The 14,836-nt window shown below is 45.6% G+C and overlaps 1 long non-coding RNA gene across 1 annotated transcript in view; it reads right to left on the reverse strand.

The window, feature by feature from the left end:
* The window catches only part of LOC136381923 (uncharacterized), a 343,049-nt gene that overhangs the window by 55,033 nt on the left and 273,180 nt on the right, over positions 1-14,836 (reverse strand). The window lies entirely within an intron of this gene.

Consider the following 14,836-nt stretch of genomic DNA (forward strand, 5'->3'; position numbering starts at 1 on the left):
TATGCTGATGGATACTATTTTTTTTTTTTTTTTTCATTTTTCTGAAGCTGGAAACAGGGAGAGACAGTCAGACAGACTCCCGCATGCGCCCGACCGGGATCCACCCGGCACGCCCACCATGGGGCAACGCTCTGCCCACCAAGGGGCGATGCTCTGCCCATCCTGGGCATCGCCATGTTGTGACCAGAGCCACTCTAGCGCCTGAGGCAGAGGCCACAGAGCCATCCCCAGCGCCCGGGCCATCTTTGCTCCAATGGAGCCTTGGCTGCGGGAGGGGAAGAGAAAGACAGAGAGGAAAGCGCAGCGGAGGGGTGGAGAAGCAAATGGGCGCTTCTCCTGTGTGCCCTGGCCGGGAATCGAACCCGGGTCCTCCACACGCTAGGCCGACGCTCTACCACTGAGCCAACCGGCCAGGGCGATGGATACTATTAATAATAATGGTAGTATGTGGGGAAAACAGCTGTGTAAGCCTTGCTCGCTGGTTTCCCAGCTGCAAACACTTAGCAAAATTAGTGCATGAGCACATGGCATAAAGCCATATGTGTGTCTCTATAAAAAGCTACAGGTGCTTTCCTTTGGGGGCGATTCTCCCAGATTGCTGTCCCACCACTGCGAGGTACAGTTCCCTGATTCCCTTAGCCGCCACTATGAGGGGCCGTGTTCCTGATCCGTTGCCCTACACTGCAAAAAGCGATTTTCCTTTGTTTCTTCTCTCGCCCATCTCTGCAAACCTCCGATATATGGGAACAGCCAATGCTTTCTGGGTCTGTAGTTCCCCTACTACCGGCCGGAACCCAGCGTGAACCTGCCTGGCCTCGGCACCCGCATGACATCGTGGTAATAGTAGTTATAATGATAGCCCTTATTGAGTTTTTGTGATGTGCTAAGTGCTTTGCCTGCACCATCTTATTTAAAATTCACGACCACCCTCAGAGGAGCTTCATTTGCCCAGGAGTAAACTCAAACCTAGAGCTCAAGACCACACATGAAGGCACAGGGGCTAAAAGGATCTGAAAGTAAGCAACTGTCTTCCAGTCCCACTGTTTGTGGCCACTGCTTTATCTGCTCTCTCTCAGTAATTAAGCATTCCTTTAGTAAATCTTGTTTTTCTTTAACTGAGAGGAGGGGAGATAGACTCCCATATGCGCCATGACCGGGATCCACCCAGCAGTCCTCATCTGGGCCTAATGCTCTACTCAACCAAGGTATCCTCAGCACTGATGCTCAAACAAATCAAGCCACTGGCTGCAGGAGGAAAAGAAAGTGTGAAGGGGGAGAGGGGGTGGAGAGAAGCAAATGGTCACTTCTCCTTTGTGCCCTGGCCGGGAATAAAGCCAAGGACATCTGCACGCCAAGCCAACGCTCCATCCAGTGAGCAAACCAGCCAGGGCCAAGTAAATCTTCTCTTTTTAGGCTTTTATTGTGTGATGGGCACTGGGGATTCAAAGGAAGATAAGTTATCAGTGGTCCATTCCCTAGTGAAGTTCAGCACCAAGTGGGGACATATTAACCTCATCTCCTCCTTGCTGACATTGAGTGCTTCCTGTCAACTAGCTTGAAGCCAAGCCCTGTACCTGTGATACTAAAGCCTCAGAACTACCCCCAAGTAGATGCTATTATTGTACCCTTTTTACAGATAAGAAAATGGAGGCATATGGTAAAGTAAGTTTCCCAAAGGCCCATAAGCCAAAAGTGAATGGCCCCAGGTTTATTGACTTTGTCAGATGTCTGTGCCTTTCACTACAACACTACATGACACAAATGTGGAGAATTCACAGAGGAACCTTCGCGCCCTTTGAGAGTACGGGGCAGGAGGTGCTTGGTTCTGCCTGGAGCAGTCAGGAACTTCCCCCTGAGGAATACTAGAACCAGGAAAGAAAAAAAGGTAGGTTTTTGTGGGTAACTTTGCCCTCTGCCCTTCTGCTTAAATATACTCTATAGCTAGCAATGAGTGGGAGTGGAGGGAAATCAAAATCAATGGGTAGGGCCCTGGCCGGTTGGCTCAGCGGTAGAGTGTCGGCCTAGCGTGCGGAGGACCCGGGTTCGATTCCCGGCCAGGGCACACAGGAGAAGCGCCCATTTGCTTCTCCACCCCTCCGCCGCACTTTCCTCTCTGTCTCTCTCTTCCCCTCCCGCAGCCAAGGCTCCATTGGAGCAAAGATGGCCCGGGCGCTGGGGATGGCTCTGTGGCCTCTGCCCCAGGCGCTAGAGTGGCTCTGGTCGCAATATGGCGACGCCCAGGATGGGCAGAGCATCGCCCCCTGGTGGGCAGAGCGTCGCCCCATGGTGGGCGTGCCGGGTGGATCCCGGTCGGGTGCATGCGGGAGTCTGTCTGACTGTCTCTCCCCGTTTCCAGCTTCAGAAAAATGAAAAAAAAAAAAAAAAAATCAATGGGTAGAATTTCTAGCAGACATTTCATGTTCAACATATAGAACCTGCCGACAGCTATTCCAGATGAAGAGTAGAATAATCTGTTTGGGAAGTAATGAGTTCCTCACCATTGAAGGTATGAAGGCAGCTAAGGATTGACAGTCAGATTAGATCAGGGCCATTCAATTCAGCTGTGCTTAAGAACTGGTGGGTGGCTTGGTTAAACACCAAATCCTGGGCTTTCCCCCTAGACAACATCCTGGTTCAGAGCTCAGGATACGATCTTATGAATCTACATTTTTAACAAACTCCCTGGGTGATTCTGGAGGATCTGGTCATTCTGAAGTCACACTGCCACAGATGGGTTAAGTGACCTTTGAAACCCTTTCCAACACTGAGGTTCTATAAACAGTGCTCCTCGGAGTTTCCCACAGGCCAGTCAGCCTCTAATAAGGTCAACAAACTTCTGTAAAAAGCCCAACAGTATCCTGGTCAGAAAGCTTGGCTGGTTGGAGTGTCGACCCAGAGTTCAGAGGTTGCTGGTTCGATTCCCCAGTCAGGGCACACACAGGAACAGCTCAGTGTTCCTGTCTCTCTCTCCCTGCCGCCTCCCCCCACCAAAAAAAAAAAAAAAATCCTGATAGTGAAGATTTTAGGCTTTGCAGGCTATAGGGTTTCTGTCCCTGCTAAAACTGCCATTGTAATAAGAAAGCAGTCATAAACAATATGCAAATGGTTGTATTCCAGTAACATTTTATTTACAAAAATAGATGGTACACCAGATTTGGTCAAAGGCTATAGTTTACTGATCCCTTGCCTTTAAAAACTGGTGCCAGGTAAAAATGAGTTTGTGAAAAACTGCAAACCATATCTTTTTATGAATAATCAATGATGCAGAGTTGTACCTTAAGGATTCTGTGAAAGCCTGTGAAGTACAGTAAAGAGATCTGTTTAATTTAAATTCACTTAATCATAGAACCCTATCATGTTAACATCTATTTTCACCCACTGAGAACTAGTATTCCAAATAACACACTTTGGGAACCATTAATTTACATCTGACACATGGCTAGCATATAATAACCACTGGCATCAATGGCCTCCTGAGAAGTTACAAAGAAAACTTGTGTCATTCAGGTCACTGTGCTTACACTTAAGTCGTTAGAGATGGGGTCTGTGGCTTAGAGTGCTGCACCCAGATTAAAATGGAAACCCTCCCGATATAAATGCATTTGTCAAGTCCCTTCCTCAGAGGCAGTTTGAAATGAAAGTGGAGATACATAGAAGAGGGTCAAAGAAAAGACATCTTCTAAAGAAGAAAGAACAGAGATAGAGGAATAAACAATTATAATAAAATGTATTAAGTACTTCCTGCATGCCTACCACTATTCTGAGGCCTCAACCTAGGTCCGTGGGTCTTACCTCGGAGTGAGGTTGCCTCCTAAGGACATGTGGGAGTGTCTGGAGACACTGTGATTGTCATGGTGAGGGTGGGCGGTGGAGGGAAGGGATATAGTGCTCTAGCTGTGGGAAGGCCAGGGACGCTAAACATCCTACAGTGCACAAGAGAGCCTCACTCCCACCCCCAGCAAAGAAATATCTAGCCCCAGATGTCAATAATGCCACTGCTGAGAAGCCCCGACCTACTTACTTATCTGACTGCTACCATATAACAACCTTGAAAGGTAGGTGTTGCTTATTCTAAGAAATGAGAAAATTGGAGCAAAGAAGTAAGCATCTTTCCTCCATGTTCCCCATCATTACTGACAGTGTGAGCCCACCCTCTTAAAAGCTCACATTGAACTACCTGTGGCAAAAACAAAACAACGGTCACCTCCTTGGCCATGAATGTGGGAGGAACCTCCCACAACTCCTTTACATCACCATCCCCTCTGGCCATCCCCCGTTTATGTGCTGCCTCTGATATACTAGGTATGTACAATATCACCAACTTTATCCATTCCCCAAAATGTATCTCTGATTACCACTGAAACACTCTTAACCTGCATTTCATCTGCTGTCAGCCTGACCACTTAGGTTTGTAACACCAGCGAAATGATTTTCACCTACTGGTCTTAGTTTCACCCTCTGTAGATGAAAATGATAACAATTCAATTCAACTCAAACATCCCTATAGGTCAGGATTACGTTTGGAGAGTGAGGGGATCCAAAGAAAGCAAAATCTCTCAGGGAGAAGAGCCTAGGTCCATAGTTTTCAACCACCAGTCGGTGCTGGTCCACCAGAAATTTCATGTGGGTCCCTGAAAGAGTTAACCATCCTGATGTTGTATGAAGATTATTGTCTATAACTGGACCGTTGGTTGAAACCACTGGTCTGAGTGATAGGCTCCTAAAGGAGGAGGCAGAATCCTCATGTGTGAAAGCCAGTTTGGCTCCAGATTTTCCCAGCAGCTCACAAGAATGTTGCAGAGTGTATGAGTGGACTTAAGAGGGGGTCTGGACAATATCACCAAAGGGCAGGCATTGCCCCGATATCTGGCCTGGGTGAGTGGGGATGGAGTACCTGAGTGCCAGCACGTGACACAGTTCAACGTTCCTGGACAGAACTCTCTTTAAGAGGTCAGTCAGTACGGACAGGACTGGGACTTGCAGGAGACCTCGTCTCAGTCTGACTCGGCTTCCATAACCACGAGTTATTCTCTTTGGAAATCAAGAAATGCGAAGCCCTGAAGCCCTTGTACTTTATCACTGCTGAATTGAGCAATCAATTTTAGATAGCCCATGAATAAGGAGGTTGTTTCTGGGAAGATGATACCCCATAGAAGATCATGAAGTGTTGAAACCAATACTCAAAAAATAAAAGCAACATGATAGCATGAATATTTCAGATGGTGGTCATGGCCCCCAGGTCCATGTGCACAGAGAATCACGAACTGACTGTGAGAGACCTGCCTTTCCCTCACCTTCTCTACGTTTCTGCTCCCTTTAGAGATGTCAGCTCTTTTGCTCTCTCTCCATCCATACTGAGTCTGGTTGCTCAATTATTTCATAGTGAGAGAAGATGCTTCTGGACATGGAAATGACAAGGGCATCCACACAATGATAAAACTTCCTTTTCAGAACATCAGGTCCTCCCAGAAATGAGTTACTGCTGAGAGCAGTGTTGCTGGTACTCACAAATTACAGGAATCACATTGTTGTTAAATAATGCATGTCCTGGCCCTGGCTGGTGACTCAGTGGATAGTGTCAGCCCAGAGTATGGATATCTCATGTTCAATTTCTGGTCAGGGCACAAAAGAGAAGTGACCATCAGCTTCTCCCCCCCCCCACCTCCCTCCCTCCCTCTTCTCCTGCCACAGCTAGTGGCTCAACTGATGTGAGTGTGGCCCTGGGCACTGAGGATAGTTTGGTTGGTCCGAGCACGTCAGCCCCACTCTCTAAATATAGCTCAGTACTCAAGCATCGGCCTCTAATGGGGTTGCCAGTGACGGTGCATGCGGGAATCTGCCTCACTTATCTCCCCTCATCTCACTTAAAAAATAAATAAGTAAAAATAAAAATAATGCATGTTCCATAAACAGCACACCCCCTCTTCCCAATGTCTAACAAATAAATGTGATGTCAATGTGGTTTGAGGGTATCTGACTAGGGAACAAATATGGTGGACATTAGGACACATGCCCAAGGGCTAGGGAGGCTGACTGGCACATGTGAATGAAGAAGTGAGACTATTCAGTTATTGCATAGCAAGAGATACATCATATGTTAACGGATATTTGTGATCAATCATATTTTACTTCTCTGATGTACTAAATCCCATTCATCTTTGCTTTTCTTACATCCTTTCTGGAGTTTTTATAATAGAATGATAGTAAGGGGAGTAGAAAGATATAATTTGGAACAGATAAAATCTGAGGTTTAAAGCTTGATTCTGCTACTTATTAGTGGGGTCATTGTGGATCAATCATTTAGCTTTTCTAGGTCTTAGTTTTCTGAACAGTTCAATAAGGAAATATTACCTATATCATTGGATTCTTGTGAGAAATAAAAACAATAATGTATGTAAAGTGCCTAGAATACACTCGGCACTCATGGTGATTTATGTTTTCAGTCAAATAGAAGTGAAATTATAGTGATGCTGCAGTGAAATTTACCAGACACCTAAAGAAGGAGCTACTCATTGTGCCTGCTAATGAGTAGCAAACGTAATTGATTATAATTTCAACTTGTCATATTTTCCTAAGTGGACCTCTGACCATTCAAACAAATTAGGAAGATATAATAGAAAAAATGAAAGCAGGAGTTCCATAGTAAATGGGCTTGCAGATTGGATTGTAGATAAGTTATTTTGAAAAGAAATTTTAAAAACACAGGGTTAACAGTCCTTAGGAGTGTCGTTGACCTGTTCTACATTATCATTTATTTTTTACTTTTTGTTCCTTAAACTCAGTGACTCAGACTGGGCTGCCCTCTTAGCCTGGGAAATCCCTAAAGCGGAAACTGGTGGGGGAGAGTCCCTTTGTGATTTTCTCAAAATGAATCACCAGTGATTAGAACTAATTCAATCTTGGAATCCTTTAACTATGTTACCTTGAAAAGTGGAAGCACCCTTGCCTTTCCTTCTTCCTTTCTTTGTTCTCCAGCTAGCCACAACTCACTGGGTGCACCACACCCCCTCACCTCTTACACGAAGACCTTCAGAACTTGGAAGTTTCGGCATCCTCCCTGGGGAAGCGCCCTGAGGAACCTCCTTACTCCATTCCCACCCGTCCTGCCTTTTCTGGCAGGTGATGGTTGACTAAGTTTTCCCTTTGTACAATTTCCGTGTTTTGTGTTTCCTCTCTGTCAGTAACCCATGATTATCTAGGGAATAATCATGGTTCCTGGGAGTCAGCCTATGCCTGGGTGGGTAAAACTTGTTCTCATGATGAAGGAACTGGTAGTCTTTGGTTAATTGTGTTAAAAGCAAAGAAAACTCTATGCACATCCTAAATGGGCTTCCATGCTGCCCAGCAATGCCGGGAAGAAAACCTATGCAAAGGAGCTCTGGCAGGACTAGATCAGGACAGGCTTCCCGTGACGGTCTGTTTGGACCATTTGAGAATGAGTCTGGGGGAAGAGCTGTGTTCCTGCATCCCAACTTTCTGCTTTCCCTTCGTTACAGAAAGCAGACTGTGGGGCAGCTGTGTTAGGTTTGTTCACTGGTTTATTACTGGCTGCAAGCACTTTGCCTGATTGGATGTGAGCACGTGGCTGTGCCAGGTGTGCATGGCCAATATAAGGCCGTGGGTGCTTGTGCTCAGGGGGATTGTAAATGGTGGGTTGTCTGCCCGCCACTGTGAGGGGCCATTTTGCTGTTTGTCTGGGAGGCGGTTTCCCCTGCCTGTGTGCTTGTCCACTGTTGTGAGACTTATTAAACAGAATGGACCAACACTTTCTGGCTCTGCAGTTTCTCTACCGTCTGCCCAAATCCTATGTGAACCTGTCTGGCCTCAGTCACTGGCATTATACAGACAAAATAGTGATTTGAGGAGTCCGAAGTGATGCTGGAACAGGCTTTTCAAATTCACTCCTAAATGCGGTGACTCAGCCAACCATCCCTAAGCTCCAGCTCTAGGAGGTGCAGAGCTGGGCCGGCCTGGTCCCTGTGCTCCTGCAGCTGCCCCTAGGAAAGCAGATGGACATGCAGAGACCGATGTGACAGCATGCCTATCTTTGCCAAGTGCCAGCCTAGTGCTCAAAACCAGACTGAATAAATACAGCTGCCTTTGCAAATTCTGCCATAAAACCATAACAAGAGGGCTATCACTCACGACTTTCCTTTAAAGCTACTTTCTGTCTCTCCTTTTTACTTAGCCTCATCCTTATCAATACACTCTGTGAAATCATGGATCTAGTGCATTCATTATATTGTTACAACTGCACATGAAAATAAAGGCCTAAACGAGTAAGCTCGTTTAACATTACACATAATGTTAAAAATCATTACTTAATTATGCTTCTCCCATGTCGCACCCCCAGAGCAAATCTGCATTTGCCCCTGGCTGGCAGCCCGGCCTCTGCTGTCAGGGCTTCTACGGTCTCGGCTCATGAACACCCCTCCAAGTAGTTGGCCCTGGTCACTGCCCTTGACTTGAGTGTTAATTTTCTCCTTTTGACACCTGATTTTACTAATCAGCGTACTCTTATTAAAGAGCCAGTCCTTTAGAAACGGGAAAGTAAGCATGTTGTAAAACCCCGCCCCCGGCACATCTCAGCTTTTTAACATATTTCATTAGAGTAGCTACACATGAACCCTGTGTTCAAAAACAGCAGCCTCACCATTTAAAAATCAACATTTAAATGAATCTGCTCGGAAATGCATTGCTTACACATAATGTTAAAAATCATTACTTAATTATACAATAGTAGGGAGGACATTGTACCCACGCCCATGTTCCCATTGCCTGATTTCATTTATGAACTCGTGGTCAATCCTGTTTCCTCTTAGCTCCATTACTCGCTGGCCCCAGCTGGATTATTTTGAAGCAGATCCCACATATCATATACTTTCACCCTTAAATATTACAGTAGTATAGCAGATTTAAAACAGAGTTTGTCATAGATAGTATGAGCCACTTGTCAGGTCATTAAAAAGTCTTGTGCTGTATGGCAGGTTGTAAAACGGTTTTATTAAACTGGACCCTCATTGTTTCTCTGGGACATTCCTGTTTGGTGATATCTATAGGTTAAAAGTCTTTTTGATCATGAAATCTGTCACATTTTTCAAAATCAAAATATTGTTGCTTTGACTTCTAGTTTTAGTTAAGTCAACTCAGTGCAATTAAATATGTACTGTAAGTTCTATAAAGTTTGTTTTTAAAATATGGGTTTGTTCCAATGCCATTGTTATACTAAGTAACAATTTGGGCATAAAAAAATTCATATTTGTTTATGTGTGACTCCACCCCAGAAAAACACGAGGTGAATATGGAAACTTGACCAGCTGAGCTGTGCTGTCTGGGGACGCGCACAGCTCGGTCGTCCAGCACGAGGTGAGTACGGAAACCGCACCAGCTGAGCCATGCTGTCTGGGGACGCGCACAGCTCGGTCGTCCAGCACGAGGTGAGTACGGAAACCGCACCAGCTGAACCGTGCTGTCTGGGGACGCGCACACCTCGGTCGTCCAGCACGAGGTGAGTACGGAAACCGCACCAGCTGAACCGTGCTGTCTGGGGACGCGCACAGCTCGGTCGTCCAGCACGAGGTGAGTACGGAAACCGCACCAGCTGAACCGTGCTGTCTGGGGACGCGCACAGCTCGGTCGTCCAGCACGAGGTGAGTACGGAAACCGCACCAGCTGAGCCGTGCTGTCTGGGGACGCGCACAGCTCGGTCGTCCAGCACGAGGTGAGTATGGAAACCGCACCAGCTGAACCGTGCTGTCTGGGGACGTGCACAGCTCGGTCGTCCAGCACGAGGTGAGTATGGAAACCGCACCAGCTGAACCGTGCTGTCTGGGGACGCGCACAGCTCGGTCGTCCAGCACCCGCCTCCGTCTCACCGGGTGGGTCCCGGGCCACGCCCTCCGTATCTGGCACTACAACTCTTGTCCCCTTTCCGATGACCCTGCTTCTACCACTTCACAATTGCCCACAAGCTGCCAACCTCCTGACACCCACTTTTACAAGCAAATGCCAGGTCTTTTTAAAGGCAAAGTACACTGTTTTTTACACATTTAACGTGAGTAAAACTGTGTTGCTGATTTTATTAAATTCTTATCCCCCTTTTTTAATGTGTCACTGACATGTTTTTGAGTGATGGGCCCCTAATCCAGGGTTTCTCTATCTTGGCACTATTGGCATTTTGGGCTGGATGATTCTGTGCTGTGGGGACTGTCCCGTGTACTGTAGGATGTTCAACAATACTCCTGGTCTCACCCCTTAGATGCCAGGAGCACCCTCCTCTGCTTCACTGCCCCTCCCCACCAATGTAACAATTAAAAAGTGTAGACACTGCAAATGTCCCTGGGGCATAGGGGCAAAATTCCATGAGACTTTGAGATTTTATGAGTTAAGAACCATTCCACAACCCCACTTCCCAGGAGCCCTGAGGTATTTATCACAAACTTTTGTACAGCATAGGAGTATATGTCTCGTTAGAGCAGAATTGATAGTATATACTAAATGAGTGCCTCCATTTGAGTCCCCGTGCTGATATTATCTACAGTGTGTTACTGGGTTCTATTCACTTTACACTGAGCTCAAAATGTATACCTTTCATTTTTTTCTTTTCTTTTTTGAGAGAGAGTGAGGAAGGAGGGGCAGCACCCCCCTTCCCTGAGAAGGAAGAAATGAAAAGAATGCAAGGGAGAGGAACCTAGAGGAGTAACTGAGTCAGCCAGTTACAGATGAACTACAGCGCTCTGAAAGCTGGTTGTAAAACAAAGTAAGAACAGGATTTATACGTAGCTGAGACCAGTGGTCCAGAAACCCCTTCCCCCATCAAAACTTACCCTTCTCTCCTGAAGGCCTAAGAGTGATGTAGACCTCTAGACAAAGGGATCATGAGCCCCTTGCATGAACACATGTATTCTGTAAAAGGTATATAAGATGTAAGAAATCTAACTTTAGGGGAGCTTGTGGTTTATTGCCTCTTGAGGTCATGCTGCTCTGCCAGCTATTAAAATTCTACTTCCTTCATCAACTTGTCTGGGCGTCTCTGTCCTCCTTGATTCCTGCTACAAGAGGAAGGAAAGAGATGAGAAGCATCAACTCATAGTTGTGTCACTTTAGTTGTTCATTGATTGCTTCTCATATGTGCCTTGATCAGGGTGGGCCAAGCCAAGCTAGTCATCCCTTGCCCAAGCCAGCAACCTTTGGGCTCAATTTAGTGACCTTGGGATCATACTGATGATCCCACACTCAAGCTGAAGACCCTGCGCTCAAGCTGGTGAGCCCACGCTCAAGCTAGCAACCTCAGGGCTTCAAACCTGGGACCTCAGTGTCCCAGGTCAATGTTCTATCCACTGTGCCACTACCAGTCAGGCTCAAGATGTGTATTTCTACAGTAAAGGAATCATTGACCTCTAACAATGTCTTTCCTTTCAAAGTACATAGACCTTGAACCATGTAAGATCTTAATAACAAAAATAATGTTAACAATAGCAATGATGCTTTGGTTACTCCTTAAGAACTAAGCTCTGTGCTCTAAGCATTATATTCAAAGTCACATTTAATCTTCACAATAGCCCAACCCAGGGTCATGGTCTGTCACCTACCCCTTTTTAACAGGAGAGTATTCTCAGAAACTGAGTCCCTGAGGAATGGGATGGTTTGCCTGAGATCAGCCATCTAACATATGGATGAGAAGCATCAACACACAGTCCCTCTAACTCTGAAGTCTAATTCTCATGCCTGTGGAGCCTCCTTAATTAAGGACATCAGCAACTATTTATTGAGCACCTACTCTTTTTACTAAAGTAGCAACTGTAACATTAATAATATAACAAATTGCTGAAAAGTCAAAATACCCAAAGGTTCTGTGCTCAGTACAAATTATCTCACATTACTGCACTGAAGCCTTATGCTAACATTAAAGTAAGATTGTAGAAAAAAGAATTATGTGGCAGAATCTTCATGTTTTATTTCTCCACCAGCATGTGTATCTATCTATTCCCACACAGAAAAAATACTGGAAGGTGTTATATCAAATCAAGAGGCACCATATTGTCTCTGAATGCTACAATTACCAGTGATTCCTGATCTCATCATTTTGTTTAACCATGTTTTTGAAACTTTTAGCCATGAGCATGTATTAGGTGTGTGTGTGTGTGTGTGTGTGTGTGTCCCTGCAGCAGAGTTCAGCTGGTGCAGTTTTCTGCACTGATCTAGTGTCTCTCCTGATGTAATCACGCATAAGCATATATATGAGAAAAACATGTTTTAAAAGGGAAAATTAAAAACCAAGATAGCACAAGAGCTAATAGAAGGGGAACTAGACAGTTAATGAGTTTAAGTTGGATTAAATGCTAGAATATAGAAAGGGCTTGCAGATGTGATTACAAAACCACTGTCAGCAATCCTAGAGAAATCAGAGACTGGGAGTGAGGCCAGGGAATTGGAGACAAGAATATGTTATTCTAGTTTTCAAAAATGAGAAAAATGTGGATTTAAAAAACTAGAAGGCAATGGAGCTAACATTCAGGACCCGATTGTGAAACACGCCCTTTACGAACACTTAGGAAAGAGCACAGCCTGAGACCCGAGAGCTTGCAGAAGTTCAAGTCCTTCTGGCCTCACTTTATTTCCTCTCCCGATATTTTATTTTTGATAGATCAATAAAATATTTCAGACACCATGCTCTTCAATTCCAGCAAGAGCACTTGATAAACAGATGTGTGTTTTTTCTTGTGGAAAGCTAGATGATAATCTGATGAGTTGGATGCACGGCTAACAGAATTATTCATAATAACCACCAATGGCTGCGCACTGCCTGAGCGGTACTGCACTGACTTTGCACATGTGCATTTGTCAGCTGTGTGCCATCATCCCCATGTTTAAGGATGGAGAAATGGGACTTAGAGAGTCTGTTATAGTCTTAAAGATGCGCAGTATACACAGAGCAGAGTTGGGATTTGTGCTTTTTTCTTTCTTTTTTTTTTTTTCCTGTATTTTTCTGAAGCTGGAAACGGGGAGAGGCAGTCAGACAGACTCCCGCATGCGCCCGATCGGGATCCACCCGGCATGCCCACCAGGGAGCAACGCTCTGCCCACCAGGGGGCGATGCTCTGCCCCTCCGGGGCGTCGCTCTGTCATGACCAGAGCCACTCCAGCACCTGGGGCAGAGGCCAAGGAGCCATCCCCAGCGCCTGGGCCATCTTTGCTCCAATGGAGCCTCGGCTGCGGGAGGGGAAGAGAGAGACAGAGAGGAAGGAGAGGGGGAGGCGTGGAAAAGCAGATGGGCGCTTCTCCTGTGTGCCCTGGCCAGGAATCGAACCCGGGACTTCTGCACACCAGGCCGACGCTCTACCACTGAGCCAACCGGCCAGGGCCGGGATTTGTGCTTTTAATACCACTCTGTATTGCCGTCCTAATAAATACATAGGGATTGAAATTAGGGCTTCAATTACATGCATGCAGCTGGCCTTTATCTTGTGCAGTATGTTGATCAATGACTTGGAAGACAATGTAGAGCTGACAGTTATCAGGCTGGCAGATGACACGCAGCTGTGAGTTTTGCTGGCCCTGTCTTTAGTTCCTCTGTAACTGGAGGGGCTGGGACAGAGCACTGAGAGGCAGCATGGGCTGAAACCAAACTTTAATCCTCTTTTTCCAAACATATATTTGCTAAAGTCACCATGAAGTCCAGCCTTTTCAGGACTTTCTACGGACATTTTGCCAGAACAAGAGAGAGGCGTTTGGCGCACTTATTTCACCAGTTCTTTTGGCTGCAAAGAAATCTTTTGGGGGAAAAATTTCCTCCTGGCTCTGAAAAGAAAGGATTTATCTCTTTGTTAAAAATTTCCCCAAAAATATTTTGTCATGGAAATTGGAAGAAAGAGAGAGAGAGAGAGACCAAGAAAAGGAGGGAACAGGGAAATAAAAAAGGAGAGAGAGAAGAATAAAAAGAAGAGAAGAAAGAACAGAAAGAAACAAAGAATGAGCATGAGGAACTTTTTCCTGGTGTGATATAACCTTTTTTAAGGCAGTAGGGGGACTGAATGAGGTTACAGTTTCCCCAGCTGTTTCTTCTGGGATACAGTATAAACAAGTCAACTCCTCACATGGCCCCCAGGAGGCTGCGAATCTCTGTGGAGCCTGAGCGTCTTTGTGGCCAAACCACCGTGAACTCTCGCTGAGTCCCCTGCTTGCTGAGTCAGCAGCAACAACCCAAGGAATTTGACTGTTTTCCAGTTTTATTCTTCAGAGCACCAAGAACAGAGTATGCAGGTGAAGCGTGATGTCCTGGAACAATCAAGGTTACCTCGGATTAGAAACTGGGACACAGTTCTCAGATCCTTTCTGACTCTGAGGAGTTGAGTTTGTGGTGAGAGTCTTCTTAGCTGGCATTATGGAATGTGCACAGTGTGGATTTGGCCAGCCATATAAATCAGGGCTTGTGTTCTGCTAGGCTTACTTTATTCTCTTCTCCATTAAGAGTACATCCTGGCCACAGCAAAGAAACCAACTAAATGAAAAGGCAACCTACTGCATGGGAGAACATATTTACCAATGATACATCTGATAAGGGGTTAATTTCCAAAATATACAAAGAACTTATTCTACTCAACACCAAAAAGACAAACAACCCAATTAAAAAGTGGGCAAAGGATCTGAATAGATAATTCTTCAAAGAGGACATTCAGATGGCCAGTAAATATATGAAAAGATGTTCAATGCCAGAAATCATGAGAGAGATGCTAACTAAAACCACAATGAGCTATCACCTCACACCTGTCAGAATGGCTACTATCAATAAATCAACAAACAAGAGCTGGTGAGGGTGTGGAGAAAACGGCCTTGT

The sequence above is a fragment of the Saccopteryx leptura genome, chromosome 10 (assembly GCF_036850995.1).
Source record: "Saccopteryx leptura isolate mSacLep1 chromosome 10, mSacLep1_pri_phased_curated, whole genome shotgun sequence".
NCBI lineage: Eukaryota > Metazoa > Chordata > Mammalia > Chiroptera > Emballonuridae > Saccopteryx > Saccopteryx leptura.